Below are 16,597 nucleotides of genomic sequence, written 5' to 3'. Positions count from 1 at the left end.
AAAAAAACACCCAGCTGCTTATATTATGGCAAAACTATTACACCATCAGCAGTGAAAGCTGAGTTTTTGAGAGACTAGACTTTGGAGGTGGGGGTGGAGGGACTATAGAATTATGTCATAAAATAACCATTGCAAAGTTTATTTTCCTTATCCTACTTTACGAAGAACTGTGCTAACTACTAGCAGATCACATAATCCATAAGAGCATCCTTCAACTTACAGGCACAAAAGCTGACCTCTACTCTGCCACAGTTACATAACTCAGGCAAATCACTTATTAACAACTGCTTACATGAGTTAGAATTTTATGCTTTCCATAGCATGCTCACATTCATGGTTTTCAGGCCCCAACAACCACTCTCTGAGGAAGGCAGAGATGGCTTTTGGAGACAGGGGTGTCTCTATCCTCCCTCCCCATGCTTCTGCCTCCCTCTCTCTCTTCGCTCTCATCCATCGAACTCCCTTCCCAAGAAGAGAGATGGTCACGTGGGTCAGAACACAGCACAGTCACTGATGACAGCCAGCACCACATGAGGCACACTCTTTCGCACTCCTTGCTCTGTGCAGGCAGTCCATATGAAACATCCTCTTCTCTCTGGCTCATCCTCTCCATCCAGATCACCTTGGGTGCCCTGTACCAGTTCCGCGTCCCATTCTCCAGTTTTGCTGTGCTGCTTTGCTCCTAGGGTGGAGTCCACCACCTTCTTCAGAGGATTAGCCTGGAGCCACTCCACCCGGATGTACATAGAGCCATAGGTGCCCAAGAGTTGATGTCCCACCCACCACCCCTGCCTCCCAGTCGCCACCTAACCAGTGACTGAATACACATAAGTAAAAAGCACAACGTCCACACCTCAGGGGAAAAGAACCTGAGATGTCAGTGACACTCCAGAGCTCCCCACGATATCAGGCTGAGTCTGGGAGCTCATCTGGAATGCGCCCTTGCTTGGCTCTGCCCCTTCCCTAGTCTCTTCCTCCACGCCCTTGCAGGTCTCCCCTGGGGGCCCTTCCTTAATAAGTCACTTGCACCTGTATCCTAGCCCAAGAGTCTGTTTCTGGAATCCTCACCTAAACTGTCCCTCTGTTCTAGGCCTAAACCTAAGAAGATGGCCTCACCAGGCTTTCTACATCTCTATGTGGCCTACTCATCATCTAACCAGGTTAAGGTAGGGAGCCCTCCGCAGAAATGGCGGCCATCTCAGAATCGAGAAGGAGAGCGTAACAGCCTCGCTTAAGTCCTCATGCCTTAGCCGGATTCTCCAACTCAGCTTCCGCCAGAGGCATGCTTTGGAGGTCAGTGTTCACTGGTCAGCTATTAATATAGCAGAGATTTCATATCCATTTAGCTACTGTTCTTAAACAGCTCCTTACCTAGAAAACTGAGGGGAGGAGTACTAAGTGGATTCAGGTATTCCTGTTTCCCTGGTCCTAAAACTAACATAATAGCAATAGAAACCTCATCTCTAACTTCCTACAACTATGTTGCCCTGGGGATCCACTTCTGGATAGTAAAAGTCATCCCGTATAACTTAAGAGCTGGAAGAGGCCTTTTAAATCTATCCTTTAGTGTACAGATAAAAGAAATGGAGCTAAAACCAGGCATTTTCCTAACATCCCCTTAACTGACAGTAAAACTCTTCACTGAATCTGAGTCTCTGGGCTTAGAGCAGAGTGGTGGGTACTGGCACCTGAATGAGGCTGCAGAGGGAGGTGAGGATAGGTCAGTTGACCATTGTCTTCCCAAATCTTACCCCCTGAAAGCATCTCTGGGTATCTGTAAATAGTCACAGCAATTGTCTGGTTTGAACTGCTTAATCTTTTGCCCATTAAGATATATAGCTTGAAACACAGAGTAACTCTCATCATCGGCCTTGAAGAAAATTTAATCCATATACTGTCATCCCTCCATATCCACAGGGGATTGGTTCCAAGACCCCTGAGGATACCAGAACCGGAGAATGCTCAAGTCTCTTACATAAAATGGCACAGAGTTTGCATATAACATATACACATCTTCCCATATACTTTAAATCATCTCTAGATTACTTATAATACCTACTGCAATGTAAATGATAAATAAACAGTTGTTATACTGTATTTTTTGTATTGTTTTATTGGGGCTTTTTTAAAACATTTTTAATCTTTGGTACATTGAATCCAAGGGTGCAACCCCTGCAGATACAAAGAGCCAACTGTAGTCAGTTCAGTAAGGAGACTCAGACTACAGGGAATTACTCCAAATTTACCAACATATTATTATTTACATTTGACAGACAATTGAGGCTTAGAAAAGTTAAATACTGGCTGGGCGTGGTGGCTCACGCCAGCACTTTGGGAGGCCGAGGTAGGCGGATCACGAGGTCAGGAGATCGAGACCATCCTGGCTAACACGGTGAAACCCCGTGTCTACTAAAAATACAAATATTAGCCGGGCGTGATGGCGAGCACCTGTAGTCCCAGCTACTCGGGAGGCTAAGGCAGGAGAATGGCGTGAACCTGGGAGGCGGAGCTTGCAGTGAGCCGAGATCACACCACTGCACTCCAGCCTGGGCGACAGAGTGAGACTCCGTCTCAAAAAAAAAAAAAAAAGAAAAGAAAAGAAAAGTTAAATACTTTGAGTATGTTTCAAAGTTATCAAATGAAAGAACTAGCATTCTACCTACCTTAGGACCTACCTAAGATCAAAGTCTAATGTTTTCCCTACTTCCTGCAACCTCCTTATGTAGTCATGTGCTGCCTGTATAATACTTTGGCCCTCTTAGATCCTCCAGAGGGCAACACAGAGACTATATCATTCTCTCTGACTTATGGTCAAAGTCTGGATTGAGAAGAGGGGCCATGAAACCCCAAATGTGACCTAAGGAGGTACCTAGGTCACATTTGGGGTTTCATGCTCAGAGGATTCTGAAATCCTGAAACACCATCTTCCTAAATGCTCCTAAAGGAATGAACATGCCTTAAAGCCTTGGGCTCCCACAGTGGGACACGTTTCAGGTGGCTTTTATGCTGCCTTGAGCTGGGACACTTGGAGGATCCAAACAGCTAAAGGGAAAAAGGGGTGTGGGCTAATAGTCCTGCTGTTGAATGAGGCCCAGGATCTGTTAAGGTCCATGGGTCCCAGGGTTCCTAGTTAGTCTTTCAGTTTTTGCTTATAAACTTCTCTCTATACAGCCTCTATGAGGCTGTGTTAGGGAAAAATTTGAGACAGCTTCTTCTCTGGACAATATTCATTCTCTCATTGCACACCAACTCTGCAGTAGGCCCTCTTCTAGCCATCGGGCCTAGAGTAGAAATAAAAAAGAAGTCCCTGATGTGAAACCTCCTTTCTGGTCAATGAGAGAAAAGATGATAAATAAGCAAACAAAGCAATAAGTAAGATCATTTTAGATAATAAATGCCACAGAGAAAAATGTTAAAGCGTGAAGGAGTATCTTTTTATAAGAGATATGAGGTAGGGAGAGCATCAGTTCAGATAAGATGATCTGAGAAGGTCTCTCTGAGGAGGGAACTTTGATTAGAGGCACAAATCACCATCCCCTTTGGAGATCTAAGATTGGTTATCATGCCCGGTTGCTCCTGTCTTCCTAAAGAATCCCTTCCCCAAAGAATCCTTAATTTATAACAATCTTTTGGCAAGCCTGCCATACCAATTCAACACATAAGCCCAGACCTGTTCAGATTCCTCTTAGACAAAAGCTGGCATCTCTTCTACAGCAGCAATCACGTCAATATTATAACTGCTACCATTACTGCAGGGCCCCTGCAGGACATCTGCTTCCCAACTACAACAAAGAAAGAAAAGGAATAAACCAGGAACAGCCATGGATGTGGGCTTCCTAAGGCAAAATAAATAGTAATAAAAGCAGGTTTGGTCAAATAACTCAAGGTCAGCAAGAAGATATACACTATTTTTACATGAGAACCAAGAACTATGCTTAGCAAATGATTCTTTAAGGAGATCCAGTGAGAAAATTCTCACAGTGTAAAATCTGGGTTTTTTTTTTTTTATCTGGAGGAAATATTTTTAAAAAGCAGAAAAGGGAAATGAAAAAGGTAAGCTGCCCCTGAAGTCAAGACCACCTATCATCCTTCCTCTTCTGCTCTCTCCCCAAGTCTTAGAGCTTCTACTCTCTCTACCCAGCAAAAGGAGGGCTTGGGAGAGACTAGCTATGACTCACGCCCTGTGATAAGAGAATGAGGATGTTTGAGGCATGCGAGGAGTGGGGACAAAGAGAGATGGAGACTTCTGGAGACAAAAGAGAGAAGAGGGTCTGGCTGAACACTCTATCCTAAGAGAGTACCCTTATGGGAGCATCCCAATTGTCTGGTCAGGGAAGCCCTCCTTGTTTGTAGAGCACAAACATAATTTAACCAAAATAAAGCTGCAACCCCTCACATTTTGTTCTCATCCCTACGATGCCTTTTCTTTATACTCTGGATACTCTATTATCATGAACTTGGAGTAAGGAACTGAAAGAAATTTCTTTAGGGTTTTGCGTATTTGTGTTAGCTCACCAGGGAGAGGGATGTAGCCCACACCCCATGATTCCCCAGAGCCCCAATCCCAGAAGCACCTGGAACATCTTCAGTGTCAAAGGGAGCCATTCACAGCCATCACCTGACCAGGATAAAGGTGATTTTCGTGATCCACTTCTTCTTGCCACCCAGAAAAGTCCCACAGATTACCACCCCTTCCCACTCCACTCCACCTCACCCACTCCCACTCCCATTCCAGCCCAGAATAGACCCGTGACAGGTAACGTCATCTTTATCATTCTAATCTTTGGCATCATCCTTTCTTTTTCCTGTTTCTTTTCCCATTTTACAGATTAACGGTGATTAGGGCATTTTCTCAAGTTCACAGTGCCAGCAGACAGTTGAACTGAAACACAAACACCAATCATTCATTAATTCTTTTTCCAACTTCCTTATGATGACTATTTATATCAGATTTAAATCCATTAGCATAATAGAGTCTCTTTATGTGGTTATGGTGAACTGAGCAGCAGTCTTGAGCAATTATTCTGCTACTTTATCTACTATAATTCTGTAATACAATTTGTAGTATTTTTTATTTTGGTAATATGTGCCATCAGAAAATTTACCATTTTAACTATTTTGAAGTATAAAGTTCAGTGGCATTAAGTATATTCACATTGTGGGGGGGCATGGTGGCTCATGCCTATAATCCCAGCACTTTGGGAGGCCAGGGTAGGCAAATCACTTGAGGCCAGGAGTTCGAGACCAGCCTCCCCAACATGGCGAAATCCCATCTCTACTAAAAATACAAAAAAAAAAAAAAGTATATTCACACTGTTGTGAAATCACTATCACCATCAGTCTCTAGAATTGTTTCATCTTCCCATTCTTCCCAAACTGAAACTCTGTACCCATTAAACAATAACTCCTCATTTCCCAATTCCCCAACCCCTGTTCCATTCTACTCTCTGTCTCTGTGTATTTGATTATTCTAGGTACCTCATATAAGTGGACTTATATAAAATATGCCCTTTTGTGTCTGGCTTATTTCAACTTAGCATGAGGTCTTCAAGGTTCACTCATATTGTAGCATGTGTCAGAATGTCCTTCCTTTTTAAGGCTGAATAATATTCCATTGCATGTATATACCACATTTTGTTTACTCATTAATCTGTCGATGGACATGAGTTGTTTCTACCTTTCAGCTGTTGTGATAATGTTGCTATGAACCTGGTTGTACAAACATTTGTTCAAGTCTTTGCTTTCAGTTCTTTTGTGTATATACCCAGAAGTGTCATTGCTGGGTCAAATGGTAAATCTATGTTTAATTTTTTAAGAGAGGAAGAAAATATCTGGAAAAATATTCTTCTGTTTGAGCACTACACTATTTTTAGTCATTCTGGCCCTCAATTTTCCACTGTAAAAAATGGGAGGGACAATATTTACTTTCTATTGTAAATTTAGAAAAAATAATATATGTAAAGCAAAAAAAAAAATTCCTTTTTTAGGAATTGCCATACTGTTTTCTAGAGCTGCCGCACCATTTGACATTTCCACCAGCAATGCACAAGGGTTCTAATTCCTCCACATTCTCACTGACACTTGTTTTCTGTTTTTTGATAATAACCATTATACTGGGTGTGAAGTTGTATAATACATTTTAACCCAGTTAAAATACAGCTGCTCTCTCATTATAATTCTTTTTTAAAAAATGTTTTGGCCATTCTCTATTTTTTTCTCCAAGAACAATTTTGCTATTATGTGTAAGTCCCCAAAATATCTTACACAAATAATAATTAGAATTCTATTAAACATGTTTTTAAAAGTATGAACAGAATTCATACCTTTAAAACTTTTAACCCCATTCTCACCAAAGAACATAAGGTCTTCTCTCATTTCCCTTGGTAAAGTTTACAATTTTTTTCATATTGGACCTAAACATTTCTTGTTAAGATTATCCCAAAGTATTTCATATTTTTGTGCTATTGCAAATGGAATAATCAGTCTCATTTTAGAAAATAATTTTTGGAGGAAGAAGCCCCATAATCAACAATAACACTCACTTATGAAACATCTGCTACTTTAAGGTCAGTGATAAAGGTCAACAATGCCTGTCTTCTACGTGGAAATTTACTGTAAGAGAAAAAGAAAACATAGGTTAAAACTTCATTGGATTACCTCTGTTAAAAGCCCAGGGCATTTAAATTACTCCTAAGGAGGCATGCAAAATTGTAGGTAATTTAATGTTTAATCAATATTTGTTACAGCTATCATTAATTTTGGGTCAAATTCATGATGCATGCCTTTTCTTGTCTCCTACATGGACCTTACATTACACTGGCCTCTCCTTGTGGAGTTATACTCATTTTATTACTTTATTAATTTATCATCTATTACAGAATTCCACACCTATCATCTCTCCCTTATAATATATTGATATAGCTGTGATTTTCTTTTTTTATTATTGTTATAATTTAAGTTTTAGGGTACATGTGCACAACGTGCAGGTTTGTTATATATGTATACATGTAACAAACATGTTGGTGTGCTGCACCCATTAACTCATCATTTAACATTAGGTATATCTCCTAATGCTATCCCTCCCCCCTCCCCCCACCCCACAACAGGCCCCGGTGTATGATGTTCCCCTTCCTGTGTCCATGTGTTCTCATTGTTCAATTCCCACCTATGAGTGAGAACATGTGGTGTTTGGTTTTTTGTCCTTGTGACAGTTTGCTGAGAATGATGGTTTCCAGCTTCATCCATGTCCCTACAAAGGACATGAACTCATCATTTTTTATGGCTGCATAGTATTCCATGGTATATGTGCCACATTTTCTTAATCCAGTCTATCATTGTTGGACATTTGGGTTGGTTCCAAGTCTTCACTATTGTGAACAGTGCCACAATAAACATACGTGTGCATGTGTCTTTATAGCAGCATGATTTATAATCCTTTGGGTATATACCCAGTAATGGGATGGCTGGGTCAAATGGTATTTCTAGTTCTAGATCCCTGAGGAATCGCCACACTGACTTCCACAATGGTTGAACTAGTTTACAGTCCCACCAACAGTGTAAAAGTGTTCCTATTTCTCCACATCCTCTCCAGCACCTGTTGTTTCCTGACTCTTTAATGATCGCCATTCTAACTGGTGTGAAATGGTATCTAATTGTGGTTTTGATTTGCATTTATCAGATGGCCAGTGATGATGAGCATTTTTTCATGTGTCTTTTGGCTGCATAAATGTCTTCTTTTGAGAAGTGTCTGTTCATATCCTTTGCCCACTTTTTGATGGGGTTGTTTGTTTTTTTCTTGTAAATTTGTTTGAGTTCATTGTAGATTCTGGATATTAGCCCTTTGTCAGATGAGTAGATTGCAAAAATTTTCTCCCATCCTGTAGGTTGCCTGTTCACTCTGATGGTAGTTTCTTTTGCTGTGCAGAAGCTCTTTACTTTAATTAGATCCTATTTGTCAATTTTGGCTTTTGTTGCCATTGCTTTTGGTGTTTTAGACATGAAGTCCTTGCCTATGCCTATGTCCTGAATGGTATTGCCTAGGTTTTCTTCTAGGGTTTTTATGGTTTTAGGTTTAACATTTAAGTCTTTAATCCATCATGAATTAATTTTTGTATAAGGTGTAAGGAAGGGATCCAGTTTCAGCTTTCTACATATGGCTAGCCAGTTTTCCCAGCACCATTTATTAAATAGGGAATCCTTTCCCCATTTCTTGTTTTTGTCAGTTTTGTCAAAGATCAGGTAGTTGTAGATATGTGGCATTATTTCTGAGGGCTCTGTTCTGTTCCATTGGTCTATATCTCTGTTTTGGTACCACTACCATGCTGTTTTGGTTACTATAGCCTCGTAGTATAGTTTGAAGTCAGGTAGCGTGATGCCTCCAGCTTTGTTCTTTTAGCTTAGGATTGACCTGGCAATGCGGGCTCTTTTTTGGTTCCATATGAACTTTCAAGTAGTTTTTTCCAATTCTGTGAAGAAAGTCATTGGTAGCTTGATGGGGATGGCATTGAATCTATAAATTACCTTGGGCAGTATGGCCATTTTAACGATATTGATTCTTCCTACCCATGAGCATGGAATGTTCTTCCATTTGTTTGTATCCTCTTTTATTTCATTGAGCAGTGGTTTGTAGTTCTCCTTGAAGAGGTCCTTCACATCCCTTGTAAGTTGGATTCCTAGGTATTTTATTCTCTTTGAAGCAATTGTGAATGGGAGTTCACTCATGATTTGGCTCTCTGTTTGTCTGTTATTGGTATATAAGAATGCTTGTGATTTTTGTACATCGATTTTGTAACTTTTTTTTTTAAGTAGAGATGGGGTTTCACTGTGTTAGCCAGGATGGTCTCGATCTCCTGACCTCATGATCCACCCACCTCGGCCTCCCAAAGTGCTGGGATTACAGGTGTGAACCACCGCGCCCGGCAATATAGCTGTGATTTTCTTACTGACAACTCTTCAGTCAGAAAAACAATCTTTTATTTTACTACATCTCCTAGGAACAAATGTGAGTCACTTTACAATTTACATAAGACACTCTACTTTACTATATAGTTATTTTTGCTCATTACATAGAAAAGCTTCTATTGGCAAAATTCCTCTCTTGGCAAGGGAAAAAAATCGTCAACTCTGCTCTAGGTATTGAATGCAGTGTGGGTATATACTAATACCCATCAAAAATATAGAGTTTATGACTTTGCATATCCATATCCTCAGGAAATGTATGAAAATTTTCCTGTCCCTTTCTAAAAACAGCCTAAGAATGTTAAAAAAGAACAAAGTTACCACCTAATACATCTTCCTCCCTGACATTTTTCCCCTTCACATGGGGATAATTTTGTCAATAGAAGCAAAAGCAGCAAATGGCCCACAACATTTTGAATCCTGATGAGGTTGCACACCAACCCTATTTGCCCCCATCCTCCCCTGACCACCACCACTGAAGGGCCCACGAAAAGCACATTCATTGTGGCTCCTCTGTTTTTTAAGATTCATGCTTTGGCCTACAAGAGCAACAAAGGGTATTTTTGTATTATCCTACCAGAAACAAAAAAGGAAACAGACGCCCATCTAGGTGAACAGTGGGCCTCAGTCAACTCATTATACACCTTTTGGCTCATGCCACCTATTTTAATATACTAGTTCTCCTCCCCCAGCAGTAACTCCACTTACTTTCCAAGCCTTCATTTATGCACACAAATAGGCCAGGTAACAATAACATAAACTCCTCAAAGTTGGACAGAAAAATATTATAACCACTGTGGGCAATTCACAGCATTTTTCCATGCTGCTACTGGGTCTCTTCTGACTGTTAAAACCTCTGTCCTCAGAAGAAGATCATTGTATGTGGGACATACATTCCAATTTGGGGCCTGGTATATGATATATTTTATCAGATGTGATAGTACTATTATTTACTGCTCTAAGGAAACAGATAGTATTACTTATTACTGATTAGGTAAATGAAAGAAATATCCAAGTCAAGCATTAACTTGTTTTTATTGCTCAATTAGTTCTAAAAATTACTACCAAAATTCTATCTACTGGGATTAGAAGGGTAATCTCAAACTAATGACAACTCAGTGGAATAAACCAGGGAAGAAAGTCATATGAAAGATGCAAACCCATCTTCTCAATTTCCAACAATTCTAGTGAACAGAAAAATCTTGTCTCTGCTAAATTATGTTTCCATGCTCTGTTCTTGCTACCCAAATCCAATCAGACAGTATTCTCATGAAAATGATCTTGGCTCTACGTAATTTGATTTGTCTAAGAGCATAAACTAAATAGTAAAAAGAATCTTAACTTGGAAAAAAAAGAATTATTTTTGTATAAAGACAAGCAAACAGTATAAATCTAGCTTAAGGCTCGGAATCACCCACGAGCTTTAGCCATTTTAAGTCAACATCTCTCTAATAGACATTGTATACAGCCAAGGCCTCTGTGCAAGTATCCTGCACCATCTCTGTACCAATATGGATAAGCTAAGCTCTGCTGTGCTAACAAATAATCCTAAAATCTTGACAATAATATCTGCTAATTTCTTGCTCACATGATATGTCCACCATGAGAAGTTGCAGTGCTGCCCACACTGTCTGCACTTTGGGAAAACTGAGTATCACAAAGCAGGAACTGACTTTTAGAGCTTCTGCCCCACATTTCATTGGCCCGAGCAAGTGACATACCACTGCCTGAGTTCAAGAGGGCAAGGATATGTAGCTGTCCTCCTACAGCCCCTTAGCTGGTCTCTTTACCTCTAGTCTACATCCTGTCAAAGGCATCCCCCATCCCCTGCCCCCACTGCTCCCTGGGGTCCCTCTTCAAATGGGACCATATTCCTCCTCTGCCCAGAAATCTCCACAGCTGGACTTCTGTCAGTATGCGTATCACCACTGGAATGTATGGCAATGTGCCAGGAGAGTTCCAGAATAAACATGGTGACTTTCCCAGAATGCTGGTTTTACTTGAAGACATGGAAATATATATACTTGTTTAATAACATAAACTTGAATATATTATTAGATAAAATAAAAATGTCTTTCTCTAAAGAAAGTTGGTGTTTGAATTAGGTCTCATTAGCTACCCCACATCTACTGATGCCATGCGTGCAGGCTCATCTACTCTCAAGGGTACTTTAGTGGAAGAGGTTGAGAAGTCCTGGGCCCTACCTTATCTGGCAGCACCCTCCTTCTAGAGCAGTACTGTCCAATACAGTAACCAATAACCACATGTGGCTACTGAACATGTGAACTGTGGCTAGGGTGACTGAGAGACTGAATGCTTAGTTTTATTTATTTTAATTGGTTTAAATTTAAATAGCCACATGTGGCTAGTGTCTACTATATTAGACAGCACAGATATAGAATGTTTCTATCTGTGGTAGGCAGCATAACAGCCTTCCAAAGATGTCCATGTCCTAATCCCCAGAACATGTGAATATGTGGTTGCATGGCAGGAGGAATTAAGGTAGTGGACAGCATTAAGATTGCTAATCAAGTGACCTGAAAATAGATTATCCTGGGCTACCAGCCTGGGCCCAGTGTAATCACAAAAATCCTTAAATGTGAGGGAGGGAAGCAAAAGAGTCAGCATCAGAGTGACAGTGTGAGGAAGACTCGGCCAGCATTGCTAGCTTTGAAACTGGAAGAAAAGGGTGCAGGCCAAGGAACTCAGGCAGCCTCCTGGAACTTGAAAAAGCAGGAAAATTGATTTTCCATGAGAATTTCCAGAAAGAAACATATCCCTGGTGGCACCTTGATTCTAGCCCAGTGCAGTGAGACACATTTTGGACTTCTGACCTCCAGAATTGTGAGATAATAAATTTGTGTTATTGTAAGTCACTAATTTTGTGGTAATTTGTTACAGCCTCAAGAGAAAGCAAATACACCACTGTTGCAGAAACTTCTAATGGGCAGTGCTGGTCTCGAATCATTTCTCAACATTCTCAATGCAGTTAGTTACATGCAGCAACTCTAAATTATCTGTTGTTCTCCACACACACCGTGCAATCTCACGCTGTTCTGTCTGCCTCGAACTCCTTTCCCCAACCCCTCTCCACGGATAACCCCTGTTCATCATTTGGGATTTAACTCAGGTGTCAGCTCTTTAAGGAACTCTTTCACTACACCCTGGCCTAGGTCAGGTGTGCCTTTTCTGTACTCTTGAAATCTATGCATAGCTCTGTAATATGTGTGAATTTCAACCAAAATCAAGTATACAAAAACATCACTATCTTCATTTTACCTGCATGAAATGAAACCTAACTCTGAGCATGCCCCCTAACGGGCTGGCAGAAGCCTGAGCCTTCATTCTGGCCAGGAATTGCCCTCCACAGTGTTAGCAAACCGTCAAGAGACCCCTCTCATTATTTTCACTCTGCCCATATGGGTGGGTGACTGGTAAGATGCCGTTGTCCCGGTCCTCATGGCCCCTCTTCCAAGCCATGTTTAGGGTCCTGAAATCTGCAGCCAGACTGGATGGACATCCTGGTGCCTCAAGCCCAAGGCCCAGGAACCCCCAGGTGCACCACTCAGCCCAGCCTCTTAGATGCCTGTCCTCCACAGGGAGCTGCCTCCAAGCCAAGTTCTGCTACCTGCTGTTCCAGGACCCACCCACCCACCTCCTCCCATTCTCAGTGTCTTCTAAGACTTCTCTATCTGACCTCTCCTTCCCAGGACTCCTTATTCAGAGTTTCATGAAAAATAGGACCCTCCCTGAGACAAAGGGACATAAAAAGGGTTCAGCTTTCTGTTTGAAAGAGTGGGGGAAGAGAGAGAGAAAACACCATTTAAATCTCAGTTAAGTATCTTGCCCCATCTTCATTATAAATAGCATTCAAAGCATTGAATTGAAAATGTATCCACGCAGGAATCACAGCAACATTAACACCAAGGTCAGCACCAACACAGCAACCACCTCGCTTGAGGACTCACTACATTATCTTATTTCATGCAGCATCAGTTTCATGAGGCAAGTATTATTATCCCCATTATATAGATGAGAAAACTGAGATGCTGAGTTTTAGTGATTTTGCTCAAAGTCACACAGTTATAAAGTGACAGTACAGGGCTTCAAATCCAGATCAAAAACCCAGTACTGCCTCGCACCTGCATCTACAGCAAGCAGGGCAGGTGCTCGGTCGATTGAACTGGGCCACTTGGACCCACATCTACAGCCTTCGGGTCTTCTCCTGTTGTTCTTCTCTGAGTCCAAGTCCAGAAACAACACCCTTCCCTTATTTGCCTTAATATTACAAAGATAAGCAGTTGGGTTCAAGCAGCATTTCTTAAAAAAAAAAAAAAAACAAGATACTGGGGAAAATAAGAAATTGCAAATAGGATCAGACAAAGACATAAAGGACTCTAATCTCAAGAATCTCAGTAAAAGCTTGAGACCTCTTTACTGAACCCCCATTCTCCTGCCAGTAACTGCTCTCGAACCACAGACAACTTAGTGCAATGTGCACCGTATTATTTAGGGTACTTCTCTCTGACTTCCCTGTCCCATGTCAAAATTGCAGCTATTTTTATTTCTCAATATGTGAGAGCTATCTATGGAAGTACTCCATCTAAGGACACCGTCTTCTCAATTACAATCAGAGGAGCAAACCCGATTTGAGTTTCTCCCTTGGGATACAGGGCACCCCAGGGAATCATCCTACACGGGCTGGTCAGTTATCACCTCCAGCCACCCACTCCCTGGCTCTGTGACTCATCCCTCAGGGCCGCACCCTTCCCCCTTCCCCACATGGTCCACCCCTCAGGAAAGTGGTCTTTTATAATTAGAGTTTTAATATTTAAAATTAGCTTATGCATACGGTGACCATAACACAAATAGACTGCAACAGGTTATTCTCTTACAAGGCCTTTCCTGAGTATTTATCCAAATCTTCCTAATATAACAGCCTGTTCTAACAAGGGTGGACCAAATATCTTTTAACCCCTTAAGACCTAGAAGTGTGCCTGGTACAAAGGCAAACACTCACTTTTACCCATTATCTACAGAGATCCCCATCGGGCATTACTTCAGATGAAATTTTTCAAATAAAATCTTTAGCAAAATATCATTAGGCACTATTCTTATTTTTGCATATAAAAATATGCTTATTTAGCTTTTTCTTGCATTCCAAATTGACTAATTTTCCTCCATAATAAAAAAAAATCAGACTATTAGATCATACAGATCAGAAATTACTGGGTTATAAAAGAATATAATTTTTAAAAGAGCTAATAATATGCACTAATCCTTAATGTCAAAGCCAAAGATTGAGATTCCATATGAATGCATGAATCCATCAAGCAGAAGTCATTTTCAATTATCAAGAAGAAGAGATCTGTATTCTTTGCAGAAATTAGAAATGGCAGGAAATAACATAAACATTCATAACTGCTACAATTAGGACCAATAAAATTTTTAAATCAAATTAAAATCAGAGTGATGATAATAAGAGTAATGAAATTTATGTACCACCATGTGGCCCTATTTCCTCAGAGAAACCCCCAAGTCTATTATTTTGCAGGGATGAAAGGAATCAGTAGTCACTGCTTGCTTTTTCCAGGAGACTGGACTAAGGATTCACCTGCTCCAATAGGGAAATGTACCAAATGTCATCACACGGCTGTGGCTGATGCCTCTCCAGCTCCCCAAGACACCCAGCCCCGTCGGCTTCACTTGAGTTATGCAGTTCTACCAGGAGCCAGGGCAGGTTTTTTTTTGTTTTGTTTTTTGTTTTTTTGGCATATGTTTAAGGGGTACAAGTGGAGGGAGTTTTGAGGTTGTTTTGAAACAGAGTTTTGCTCTACTGCTCAGGCTGGAGTGCAGTGGCGCCATCTCAGCTCACTGCAACCTCCATCTCCTAGGTTCAAGCAATTCTCCTGCCTCAGCCTCCCAAGTGGCTGGGATTACAAGCATGTGCCACCATGCCTGGCTACTTTTTTGTATTTTCGGTAGAGATGGAGGTTTATCATGTTGGCCAGGCTGGTCTCGAACTCCTGACCTCAAGTGATCTGCCTGCCTCGGCCTCCCAAAGTGCTGGGATGACAGGCACGAGCCACCACACCCAGCCAGAGTTGTTTTTACATAGAGATATTGCACGATGGTGAAGTCTGAGTGTTTAGTGTCGCCATCACCCAAATAATGCATATTGTACTCATGAATTTCTCATCTCTCACCTCCTCCCACCCTTCCAAGTCTCCAATGTCTATTATTCCATACTCTATGTCCATATCTATATATTATTTAGCTCCCACTTATAAGTGGGAACATGTGGTATTTTACTATGTTTCTGTGTTGTTTCATGTAAGTTAATGGCCCTCAGTTCCAGCCACGTTGCTGCAAAATACATGATTTCATTTTTTATGGCTGAATAGTATTCCATTGTATATACAGATACATTTTCTCTATTTAATCATCCACTGATGAACACTTAGGTTGATTCCATATCTTTGCTATTGTAAATAGTGCTGTGATAAACATACAAGTATCTTTTGATATGATTTCTTTTCCTCTGGGTAGATACCCAGAAGTGGGATTGCTGGATCAAATGGTAGTTGTATTTTTAGTTCTTTGAGAAATCACCATACTTTTTCTGATAGAGGTTATACTAGTTTACAGTATAAGGATTCTCTTTTCTCCATCCTGCTAACATCTGTTATTTTTTTACTTTTTAATAATAGCCATTCATATTGGCATAAGATGATATTTCATTATGGTTGTAATTTGCATGGCTCTGACGATTAGTGACGTTGAGCATTTTTTCATATGCTTGTTGGTCATTTGTGTGTCTTCTTTTAAAAAAATGTTTTTTCATTTCCTTTGAAGCCAGGGCAGACTGAGCCTAGGAAATGCCTGATCCTATGGTTCCACATATCCCCTGCATTCATTTGGCACTTGTGGATCCCTATCCTGGGTAACCTGACACATAAGGGAATGAGAATCAGAAGGGGCTTTAGAACTGAGAAGTCAGGCTGGGTGCAGTGGCTCACACCTATAATCCCAGCACTTTGGGAGGCCAAGGTGGGAGGATTGCTTGAGCTCAGGAGTTTGAGACCAGACTGGGCAACATGGAGAAACCCCGTCTACAAAAAATGTGAAAATTAGCCAGGCATGGTGGCACACACCTGCATTCCCAGCTACTCGGGAGGCTGAGGTGGGAGGGTCGCTTGAGCCTGGGAAGCAGAGGTTGCACTGAACCAAGATTGTGCCACGGCACTCCAGATTGGGTCACAGAGTGAGACTCTGGCTCAAAGAAAAAGAACTGAGAAGTCAGATTTGTATAATTTAGCACACCCATGGTGGCTATATTTGTTTTTAAGGACTTATCTTGAAGATCCCACCCTATCAACATAATGCACATTTTTCATAATCCAGAATCAATAATAGGTATTAACATATTTAAGCCCATAAATCACCTTGAGAGTCTGATAGATGTCTCAAACCCTCTCACCAAAGAAAGTATACAAAAAGTATACAAAATACAAAAAAAAGCTATAAATATTTGTTTTTAAGGACTTATCCTGAAGATCCCACCCTATCAATATAGTGTACATTTTTCATAATCCCAAAATCCAGAATCAATGACAGGTATTAACCTATTTAGCCCACA

General features: G+C 40.9%; 1 long non-coding RNA gene across 1 annotated transcript in view; it reads right to left on the bottom strand.

Annotated features, from left to right (window-relative positions):
• Positions 1 to 827: 827 nt before the first annotated feature.
• The window catches only part of LOC104006414 (uncharacterized), a 105,073-nt gene continuing 89,303 nt past the window's right edge, over positions 828 to 16,597 (bottom strand). Inside the window, exons 7-9 of the long non-coding RNA XR_008548232.2 lie at positions 6,543 to 6,612; positions 4,575 to 4,882; positions 828 to 3,782 (exon numbers count right to left, since the gene is read on the bottom strand). This is a non-coding gene — a long non-coding RNA (uncharacterized LOC104006414). The remainder of the gene's footprint in view (positions 3,783 to 4,574; positions 4,883 to 6,542; positions 6,613 to 16,597) is intronic.

This window comes from Pan troglodytes, chromosome 4 (assembly GCF_028858775.2).
Source record: "Pan troglodytes isolate AG18354 chromosome 4, NHGRI_mPanTro3-v2.0_pri, whole genome shotgun sequence".
Classification (NCBI taxonomy): domain Eukaryota; kingdom Metazoa; phylum Chordata; class Mammalia; order Primates; family Hominidae; genus Pan; species Pan troglodytes.
This window is presented reverse-complemented; position numbering and strand designations above follow the sequence as displayed.